Here is a 12,169-nt window from a genome sequence, read left to right as displayed (position 1 = left end):
TAGAAGAAGGGCTGTAATTCTTAGAAATCTTGGATGTAAAGTTGGAAAATTTCCTTTTACATACCTTGGGGTGCCTATTTCTGATCAAATGTTGCGTACCAGAGACTGCACTGAATTGATTGATAAAGTTATCTCTCTCACAACGAGATAGAATGTTCTTTATATCTCTATGGCTAGTAGAGTGGAATTGGCTAGAGCTTGTATTTTGCCTTTAGTTCATTATTGGACTTCAGTATACTCTCTTCCTTCTGTGGTTATTAATTTGATTGAGAAAAGAATGATGAATTATATATGGGGTCATGTGGAAGATAAGAAGAAGATGCATGGTTTAAGATGGCATAAACTGGCAGCTCCGAAAGAGGAAGGGGGGTTGGGTTTGCGCAGATTGCTGGACATTGATAAAGCTTCCAAGTGCAGTATTGCATGGGATTTCTTGCTATCTAAAGACATAATTTAGGTGGCTTGGTTTAAGAAAAAGTATCTGAAAAATGCTTTGTTTTGGAATATTATTCCAAGGGTTGCTAACTCTTCTATATAGAAAAGCATTCTTGATGTTAGAGATGTGATTAAAGTTAATTGCAGATATAGTATTGGTAACGGACACAATATAAAAGTTTTTTGGATCCATGGTGTGTTGGGAAACATCTTGGTGACATTTTTAATCATAGAACGTTGGGCTTTCTAAGTAGAAATAAAAACCTTTTATTGAAGGATTTGATCATTGATGGTCAGTGGGATGATGAGTTGTTATCTAACACAACTCAAGACATGATTCAGGTATTTCATAATCACAGAATTTTGGGTGGAGTAGATCAAGTGCGATGGAAGACTCCTTTCAGTTTTAAAGCAATGTGGGAAGCTTGTAGAACTCCAGGTCAAGAGGTTTGTTGGGCACGTCTGTGTTGGAGTGGAGGTAGGCCGAGATGGACAACTCACACTGTGCTTGTTATGTAGAGAGCTATTCTCACGCACTGCTATCTTAATTATAAAGGATTCTCTCTTATTTCTAGATGTTATTTGTGCTATAATAATGTTGAAACATTGGATCACTTGTTTTGTAGCTGTAATTATACTTGGGACGTGTGGTCCAGTATCTCTAGAATTTTGGGTTGGGATCTTCAGAAGGTGAATGTAGTACATGATCTGGTTGATGTGTTCCATCAGAGATTCACTGGAATGAAGAACAAATTGACCTGTATTGTTTTCACAGCTGTGCTATATTTTATTTGGAAAGAAATAAATGAAAGGATACATAATGATATATGCTGAGCTCCTTTGGATTTAGCTAAATGTATTACGTGGGAGGTTCTTGATGTCATGGGGATTACACTCCAAGATATTTTGTAATCTTGTTTGGTTAGCTTTATGTTTTCTTTGGCCTATTTTTCTTGAAATAGATTTTGGTTTTGAATAGTAAGGGTATGCCCATACTATTTCTCCATGTACTATATTGTTTATATTTTTTTTATAAAATCCTTCATTTAGGGAAAAAAAAAATGAGTAAGAATTTTGACCTCGGCAACAATCTCCATTGGACTCTTAATTTAACACACTTTCAAATTTCTCTTTTTGTTAATAGAATCATGACTCAACCGAGAAATGTGAGACTTATGCAATGAATTTTCACTCATTTTCTCAAAAAGGTGCCAAATGTCATCCTCATGTTTCCCAAAATATGAACCTCCACATGATGTATCAACAATGTCCTTATGAGTGTCGGATAGACTTTCATAGAAATATTGAACCACTTGCCATTTAGGAATGCCATGGTGTGGGCATTTCCTTAGCAAGTCATTCAATCTTTCCCAAGCCTCATGTAAAAGTTCTCTTTCCCCTTGAGAAAATTCTCTAATGGCGGTTCTCATTGAATTGGTCAAACTTACGTTGTAAAATTTTTTCAAAAATTCATTTTGTATTTGTATCCAAGAAGTTATTGAGTTTGCCCCCAAATTGTTGAACCAATGTTTCATTTTATTTTTAAGAATAAATGAGAAGAGAAGTAACCTAAGAACTTCCTCTGGGATATTCATGTATTTCACGGTGGAACATATCTCAAGAAATTTATCAAGATGTTTATAAGGTTCCTCATTATTTAAGCCATAGAAAAGTGGACACATTTGAATAATCTTGGGCTTAATTTCATAATGATTGGCCCTAAAATTAGGAAGCAAGATGCAAGTTGGTGAATGATATTCATGGAGGTTGTAATGATCACGAAGGATCATTGGAGGAATTGGAGCTTGAACTCTAGGAGGAAATTGGTTAAAAGGCGGATGTTCCATGAAATTCAGGTCTAAATAACTAAGATAACCTTTTAGATTTTCCACTAGAATGATGAAGGGTTGATTATGACCACATAAAAATCAAGTAAGATAAAATCAACAAACCAAACACTTCGCCCACGCAACAAATCAATCAACAAACATCCTCCACATACATTAATCCCATACTCCCGTGCTTGAACAATATACAAAGAAAAGTAAATTGCCTCCACGCAGGCTCACGATTTAACTAAGAATTTAAGAACTTGCCACCACGCGGGCCGATGATTTAACTAGAGATTGAGTTAAGAAAGATATCACAAAGGGTCTTTAAGTAACTTCAAATGATTTTTCAATTCTCCGCTTAGCTTTGCAAATTTTAGATTTTAGCCTTTTTATGCTTAGCTTAGCTCCTTACTTTTCAATTTTTCCTTGCTTGACTTCCTTTGCTCAATTCACCTAGCCAATAAAAAATAAACACAATAAATAACTAAAAAGAAAATAAAGTAAAAACACGATCAAAAGAGTACTAATTCCTAATTATTTCTAAAACACGGTGTTGCCAAATCAATCCCTGGCAACAGTGCCAAAACTTGACTGTGGGGCTGTCGTTGCATGCACCAACAAATTGCAATAAAAGTGTGGCCAAGTTTAAATTTATAAAGTGCCACTACTCTAACTAATAATATAGGTAGGGCGAGTAGGGATCGTTCCAAGGGATTGGGGGCTATGTTAATATGGAAACAAGGTCGAATTAGTAGGTCGAGTGATCAAAAGGTGTTTTGATTTGTTAATTAAACTACAATGTAAATAAATTCAATACGAAGCAATTGAAGTAAATAAAATGATAGAGAATAAGAGAGAGAGGTCTTGAGATCTAGAGATCACCACTAAACATCATCATTCTAGATATTCAATGTGTAACAAATGAGGGGAAACATGTGTTGCAATATAAAGAGGTGTGATTGATTGAATTAACAAGCATGGATTGACTAATTAAGTATACATTGTCTAAACAACCTAGTAAATAGTACAATATAACAAACTAAGCCATTAATCCTTCCTTTAAGCTCACAATTAACACAGCAACAAGTTAGAGAATTGTACTACTTGCATTCATAAGTATGAAACATCAAACAACAAGCATGGATTGTCCTCACATTTAAGAAAGTAAAGCAACTACACTATATCTAAGCTAAGGACATGAAAATTAAACTAACTAAACTAAGGTAGAGGCATAATCCATTAAGAAATGAGTACGAACCATCAAACAAATCACAAGAGTATACTATTTAAGAACTATGTCTTGACAATCTCTAGATTCATAGCATCAATACACATAGGCATGCATTAATATCACAAAACTAAGAAATAAACACATTAACATCTATTCTAGCATACATAGACAAATGAATAGAATGAAATGATCCATTGGAAATATTAATTAGCACAATCATTGTAAAAACAAGATTCATAAATAAATCAAATGTCAAGACAAGATTACAACACAAATCCCCTCAAAATACAGAACATCAAGGTCTAGAAGGCATGCTTAGGGCTAACTCTATCCCCAAGAAGATGTTTAGCTACTCATTGATGTAGTTATCCAACCCTCAAAGGCCATCTCCATGGTAGAAATGCTCTTCTTCTTGATGAAAACCCTAGAAGAATGGAAGAACTTCCAAAATAGTGTATGTCTCTCTAAGCTCTAGCCTCCTCTCCAAGATATGTGATATGAGATGTATTGAAATATCTAAGTTATGCTGAGATGTGATGTAAAAATGGCTCAAAATCCTTATATTGGTAGCTCAAGTGTCACACCTAATGGTCAGGTCTCGTGCACTAGGGTCCCTTCAATGATTGCAGCACGAGCCATCTTTTAATGAGATGTACTCTATTTTAATTCGGACTTGAGGAGGTTCGATCGATCAAATTCAAATGAGATTGATTGAACTGTGGCCAAATCCATCGAATTAAGGCCCGATCGATCAATCCTTGGCGGCGCTTTTTTGGAATACGACAAATCTCTGAGATATTTTGGGATATTTTGGGAAAAAGACAAAAGTGGTAGGTAGGGATAAGATCAAGGAAGTTTGATCAATCTGAAGGAAGTTGGATCGATCGAAGATGAAATTTATTGAGAATAAGGACAAGGGGTTTGATCCATCATGGTGAGGTGAGATCGATCGAAAATATTCCTGATCGATCGAAGTTTGCTGATTTTTACCACTTTACTTCCACTTTTCTCCATTCTTCCATTCAGCTTGAGATTGCTTCTTTTTTGCTCTAATTTGGCTGAATTGACTTTTTTTTGGGGATAAGCACCTGAAAAGGGCAATAACATGAAATTAGTCTAAAACGAAAAAATAAGATAGATAAAGGTCCTAGAATACTCGATCTTAAGGGGTTTAAATGCGCACTTTTCAGCGCTCATCAGTCACATCATCAAGAAAAAGCCTTCGTTTTTGTAAGTTATTATAAATATCTAATTGTTGTCATGAGACAGAGTATTGACATTCCTATTTGTAAGTACAATTTACTTATCTAATGTTTTATTTTGGTTTTATTTTAACAAAACTATTATAATGTTAATTTCTTTATTAAATAGATTTCTAAGTGCACTTTGGTTATGTAGTATCTTTATTTTTATTCTATTTGATCAAAGCTATTAAGAAATCTATTTTTCTAATAGATTTCTAAGTGCACTTTGATTAGCCAATGTCTTTATTTTGATTCTATTTAATTAAAGTTATTATAATGTTTTTTTTTTTCCAAATAGATTTCTAATTGCATTTTAATTATGTAATGTATTTATTTATAAGTGCACTTACAAATCTATGTGAAAAAAATAACAATTATGTAATGTCTTTATTTGGATAATGTTTAATTTTTTGTTTCATTGGCTGAAATGTTGGAATATACACAAACCGGGATGAGTGTAAGGCACAGACACGCGATTTTCCGAATGGCACGTATTGTAATTCCACATCCCCGTTATTGCTCAAAAAAACTTAAAAAAACTCACTAGTTGAGTTTAATTTTATGCAAGTTTAATTTTATGCAGTATTTTTATGAAATGTATGAATCTTTACTAATTTTATAAAGTATTTTTATGAATTCCACCTCCCCGTTATTGCTCAAAAACACTCAGTAGTTGAGATTTACTAGTGCTAATGTTATTGTTTTGTGCATGTGTCATATATCTATTTACAAAGCCCAATTTACAGACATGTAAATAAATTTTACCCATGTGATGATTTGACAAAAGGAACTTACACATCTCTCTCTTTGGCATGAAATGGGTGTCTTTCATAATAGTTCACGTGTTTATGCACCTACCACCACTATTTTTAACTTTAGCCAGAGTGATGATTTAACAACACCTCACATATCCCTCTATATTACAGTTCTATCTTTAACATGTGTGTCATCATATGTCTTCTAATATAGAGCCCAATTCACAGACATGTAAATTTTACCATGTGATGATTTAAAAAAAAAGATCTTACACATCTCTCTCTTTGACATTAAAGGGGTGCCTTTCATAATAGTGGCATTAATGTTTTTATGCACCTTTAGCTATGTGATAAATTGATAGATCCTCGCATATCTTTCTATATCATAAAATCATATGTCAGTTCTATCTTTAACATGTATCATTTTCAAGTTGTGCTTTAATGTGTCTGCCTATCACTACAACAAAAAAATTCATTCTACAATTAAAAAATTCATCATTTATGAATTTTCTACTCTAATTCACCACTCATCAATGTTCCAAAATAGGAACTAAATCCATTTGTCAAGAAAATCATCAATTTCCTAGTAGTGTTGTTGAAAAATTTATAAACCTTCTAGCACTTGAGTTTCAGTCTGCACTTGTCAAAAAACCACCTCATTGTCCATGATACAAAATCCAAGCAAGTAACTGCATCATACAAGTCTCAAATTCAGTATGCTAATAAAAAAAGGGAAAGAGCAAGATTATCATTTATGAATCAAATGGATATCATCATCATTGATAAACAAAATGTAACGAAAAAACTACTACCAAAAGGTACGAACAAAACAACATACAGAAATAAACAAAACCAAGACAAGAGAAACTATTACAAGAATCAACTGATTTAAATATATAAGATCATATGGCAACTTCCAGTTACATACTTGGGGAAGGTAATGGGAGCAAATGTACTTGACTTTTAATGTAAGTAGTTCCAACCCTTTAACAGAACTCATGTTCTTATAGTTTAAACACTCCATCCGCAACAATTTCTCGACCTCCATTTATGCACAATAAATGGTCACTTAAGGCATGTGACCCCCTATACACTGTAAAAAAATAGTCATTTAAGGCACATGACCCACTATGTAAATGCATATATGGCTATATTTATGTAGCATTTTTATGAAATGCATAAATCTTTATTTTTGCTTTGATAATATTTAGAAGAGTTTATGGAAACAGAATAACTTATTTTACATCTCAATATACAGTTAAACATATCAAAATATTACACATTTAAAGTTGAAAAAAAAAATAAAAAAATAGTCCAATTAATTATAAGGTCCCCGAGAATCATAAGAAGGTCTACTAAAAATATTATTACATTTGCAAGCACAACACAACCATTTATATTTCCATGAGCGAATTCTCATGTTCTCAACTTCATACAGGGTACATTTGTAGAAACACAATTACTTATTTTATTGAAGGAAAAATAAATACACACTTGAACACATTGAAAAATAAATACATACCAAATCCCAATGGAGGAGATGACGATTACATGCCAGTCGTCATTACATAAAAAATGAACCATCGATATGAGGAGTTAAAAATAGAATAGTTTTGAGATCGATTAAGAATGTATAACTACTACTTTCAATCCGCGCATCTCTTAACGAGTACTTTCGCTCTATATACTTTCGCTCCATACATCAACAACTGAGATTTACTAGTGCTAATGTTATGGTTTTGTGCATATGTCATATGTCTATTTATAAAGCCCAATTTACATACATGTGAATGAATTTTACCCATGTCATGATTTGACAAAAGGGACTTACACATCTCTTTTTTTGGCATGATAGGGGTGTCTTTCATAATAGTTCATGTGTTTATACACCTAGCACCACTATTTTTAACTTTAGCCATGTGATGATTTGACGACACCTCACATATCTCTCTATGTCATCATATGTTTTCTAATATAGAGTCCAATTCACAGACATCACATGAATTTTAGCCATGTGATGATTTGACAACATCTAGACAAAAGAGCCAAAAAAAAAAAAAATTTAATAAGTAATTTAGGAAAACAATGACAGCCAGGGGGATATAAAAATTAGAGAAGACAAATTGAGAACTTAATAAGGAAAATAAATTAAACTTCATAGTCTGAGATTGGGTACTTTTTCCAAATGATCATATCTATTTCAGTGTATGCCATAGACTCATGCTATATAAGTTTTAAACAAGTTTTATATTCTCAGCCAAACATATTCTCTTATGAACAGGATAAACTGCAGTTTTTCCACCATTTTAATTGCATATTATGAAGTTGATTTTTCAATTAAAGTCATTACAACAAAATTTTACAACTCATATTTAACAAAGAAAATGATCAACAAAATACAAAAAAGTTATTGGTCAAAACCTATTGTTCTCAGGGAACAAATTAGCTTTTGTCAAAGAAGGCGCATAAGCCTATAATAATAATACACCATGAAATTACATATAGTGAAACCACATTGAAATAAAAACTTCATTCCGATTAATGTAATCGAATTCAGAATAAATCAAACAAGAACAATTGTAACATCCAAATTCGAAAACAGTCACCTTTTTAGACACAATACAAACTTTCCCAGGCCATATTCACATACCAGTCACCAATAGGCCAAACTAGATAAACCATAGACTTTGAAGTTAGGAACAATGATTAACTAATGAGAACTCTAGCTACTAAATATATTCTCAACGAAAATAAGTCAACAAAATAGTGCAATAGGTCAAAACCTAGAAAATAAGATGCACAAATTGAGATGGAATGATCGCCGGTCGCTGGTCTTCTAAGTTCTTATAAGTATTGTCTATATAGTCCGTTTTTAAATCTCATCTTTTCCAGTTTAATGATGATTATATAATTAAAAAAGTTAATTTTTTGGGGGTAATTTTTAACTGACCTATTATTCTCTCCTATCAAAGTTTGTATATGCTGATCCAAGAGGGATATATAAATGTGAAATAAAAAACATGTACATATCAATTTTGCATGACAAAACGGCATTATAAGTGGTCTGCAACCATCCTCGGAACTACTTTACCCTGTAATTGTTTCTTTTTGGCAATACAAAAGATATTAAATGCTACCACTCTCGAAGATGAATGACATATTGTCTAATTTTGACTAATACCAATAACCCATTAAGCCAAGCTTACAAAATTCTTTCATGTGTAGCTTTTAATTCAATAAGAAAATTTACTCAATAATTCTGTTGAATCATACTTCTATTTTCTTTCTTTACTTTTTGTTTTGTTTTGTTTTTTTTTTTTCTTTTTTTCTTAGTCCAGACATGCATGCTTATGATGATACACATTGGGAAAAAAGAATAAAAGAAAAACATTACGATACAAAATGATGGAAATGAAGGAGCAAATACCTTGCTCTTTTTCGTCACAACTATTTTGACATAGTAACAGAATGAATTTCCTAAGATGAGGGTGAAGTGTGAAACAAAAGACAAATAGCAGAAACACCGTCTGTTGCAATACTGCGCCTCTTGCGTTTCCATGCTTCGATAGTGCATTCAACCAGACATTTAGTTAACTTCTCTCTTTCAGGTGTGGAAGGTACAATTTCAATTGCTTCTTGATTGGAGATAACATCCTATACCTTTAACAGAAATATAGAAGCTCTTATTAGCTTTCACTGAACTGTTTTTTATATAGAAAAATATACTCTGACATAAGAAACAATTTGTAAGAATGGAAAAAGAAAACATATTGTCTATATAACTGATATCACATATTTTGAAGTGATGAATGTCAATTATGCTCGTGAGTTTGAAACGTATTCGTTCAGCTGATCTTTTACAAGTTTTGGACATTTAATATAGAGAAACAAACATGTGTTTTTCTTTGTCATTGTATAAAAAAGAACAAGTGATAAATACCAAAAAGTGCCATACATATCCCATTGGTTGGCAACACAACAAATTGGTCTCTGCTGGTTATATGTCTTTCACTCACTTCAGGGACGGATATAAGTTCAAAATCCGTAATACAATAGTCCCCAAAGGCTCTAGACATACTGTCACCTCCTCTTTGGCCTCTTCTTCTTTGATCAAGTAGAGTTCATAATGTCGACATTCACTTACAGCACATTCCAAGCATTTCGATCATTCGAAGAGCTATGGAAAGACATATGCAATGACATTAGAAAATGCACTTTTACTCCAAAAATCACCTTGCCAAAGATGAGAAAAGCTGTCTTCGACATCGTCACACCAAACCTATGTTTGGCTTCGAGGATCCAAGATTGTTGTGAGGAGCTGAAGGATCTAGATTGGTTTAGTCTAATTCCTAAACTATGGCCAAATGTGAAGTATGTGTACTCTATAATGACAGGATCAATGCAACCATACTTGAAAAAACTAAGGCATTACGCCTTGAATTTGCCGTTAGTGAGCATGGACTATGGATCCACAGAGAGTTGGATTGGGGTGAATGTGGATCCTTCTTCTCCACTAGAGAATGTTACTTTCGCAGTTGTACCCACATTTTTTTATTTCAAGTTCATACCACTGCAAGAGTACTGCCTTAATTCAGCCACAGATGACTACTTAGAAGATTAACCATTACCATTGTCTCAAGTCAAGGTTGGACAGGAGTATGAGATTGTCCTAACTACTTTTACAGGTATGTTAAATTAAATGAATTACTTAAACTAAATTCCCATTTCAATATATATATATACATATATATACTACCATATTTAATTCTATTTAATTTGTATATAATTCATACCCTTAATTTGATCAGTTATGTATGCAGTCTAGTTCTATAACCTCACTTTGCATGTACACTTTTCAAGTTACATTACATGTAGGGACAATATTAAAAGTACATTGTTTTTGTCATCGACTGATGTGTCAATTATAGAAATAAACACTTTGAAATTCTACAAGAATTCAGGATATTAAGGACGGATTAAAAACAACTAAGAGTCCTTCAGCCGCCGGGGGGGGGGGGGGGGGGGGGGGGGGGGGGGGAGCAACTGATAGCATTATTTTTTAGTAATATTTAGCCATGTGATTGTTTGAATTTTCAATTGTTATGATGGCAACAATAATTCCCATTATGAAGAAAAAGAAAAAGGGGCATGACATGTTTGCAATTAATGTACTTTTACTATTTTTTCCTACAACAAGCCAACGTGAAGTTTGGAATATGTATAGGTCGTGGACTGTCAATGATTTTAAGGACAGAAGGTCTTGGGAAAAATCTAATTCGTTTTCATGATTAATGATGCTCTTGTACAATTAATGTAAGTGGGTTATTAGTTGACGCATCATACAACAGGAATTCAAAGTGCCAAGAACAGGGGAAGATGGTGATGAAAGGTACAGGTGAACATGCTTGTCATTATACCGATTAACCCAAAACATTTGACTTACGTTTTTACATTCCAGATATTCATGTGAAGTAAAAGATCACTGATGCGGTATTTAAAGCCTCATAATAGAATAATTAATTCACACATTCAGTAAACGAGTGTGTGTGTGTGTGAGAAAGAGAGTATTTACCAAATTAGTGGAGTAAAGTTCACGAAGCACATGGACCACCAAGAAGAAGAACAGCGACAAGAGTAGACTATGAGGGTGAGGGCTCTGCACGAATGGAATGTTAGGGTTAGATGGAAAACCAAAAGAAAAAAAAAATAAATATGAAATCTTGGATTTGATGTGCAAAATATATGGAAAACCTAAAGAAAAAAAAATTAAAAACCTATACCAAAATCACAGATTATAGATAGAAAAATACATGAAAAATTACCTCAAACCCTAGATTCATCCTTGAATTAAATTGTGAAGGAAAGAGAGATACAACCTAGGTCTGGCTTCATTTCACAGCAAATGGAATCGGTCATTAGAGAGAAACAAAGTGGAGAAGACCTCCATGTTTGTTGATGCTGTATGCCGAGATGTGTGGCCTGGTCTTGCTTCGCTGGTTAGACAGAGAGGGGGAGAGAGAGGGTGCACTAATGACTGTAAAATGGCTGTTACAGAGAGGGGGAAAGAGAAAGAGGGCTTTTGAGCTTCACGAATGAGATTTCAGTGAGGGTTAGGGCAGAGAGAGAGCGAGAGGGCTCTTGCACGAATGAGAGAATTCAATGACGTTAGGGCTCTAAAGGTAAAATGTATTGTAACATGGACAAGGGCATTTTAGGCAGCACAGAAAATAGAGAGAAGGGCACTTTAGGTAACACAAATTTTAAAGTAAAAATTCATGTGCCACCTAAGCAATTTAGTCAAATACATTTTTTTGAAACTATGGTACTTTGACTTAATGGATATGTAAATATGGGCTATTAAGCCAATTTATATGTAAAAATTCCTTATTTTATCTTACATGTGATAAATTATTTAATCGCTAAAATAAGTAAAGATTAGAAAGAAATAGATCTGTTTCTAAAAGTACAAAACTTTCTAAATATTTCATTGCGTACAACTCACACAAATCCCTACCTCATTGAGATAAAAATCTCAAAACCTCCAAAATGGAAAGTGCTTCAATAGAGCTAACCTTCCGAGGGTGTAACAAGAAAAGCGAGGGGAACGACAAAACCTCCTACGGCCGCCTCTGAATCTAAACCCAAACTTGGCCCCCAAAACCCAAATTGCTC

At 33.5% G+C, this 12,169-nt stretch overlaps 1 long non-coding RNA gene across 2 annotated transcripts; it reads right to left on the bottom strand.

The window, feature by feature from the left end:
* Positions 1-3,717: 3,717 nt before the first annotated feature.
* On the bottom strand, positions 3,718-12,005 carry LOC132306390 (uncharacterized). 2 transcript variants are annotated; one of them, XR_009481964.1, is made up of 5 exons: positions 11,320-12,005; positions 11,070-11,153; positions 8,925-9,157; positions 6,110-6,186; positions 3,718-4,586 (listed from the first exon to the last, which is right to left on the bottom strand). It is a non-coding gene; the product is annotated as an uncharacterized LOC132306390 (long non-coding RNA). The 2 variants fall into 2 exon arrangements; XR_009481963.1 differs by lacking the exon at positions 3,718-4,586 and having other exon boundaries at positions 5,851-6,186.
* Positions 12,006-12,169: the final 164 nt, after the last annotated feature.

The sequence above is a fragment of the Cornus florida genome, unplaced genomic scaffold, assembly GCF_030987335.1.
Source record: "Cornus florida cultivar Cherokee Brave unplaced genomic scaffold, ASM3098733v1 CherokeeBrave_3.0.0_Hap2_Chr05, whole genome shotgun sequence".
Lineage (NCBI taxonomy): Eukaryota > Viridiplantae > Streptophyta > Magnoliopsida > Cornales > Cornaceae > Cornus > Cornus florida.
This window is presented reverse-complemented; position numbering and strand designations above follow the sequence as displayed.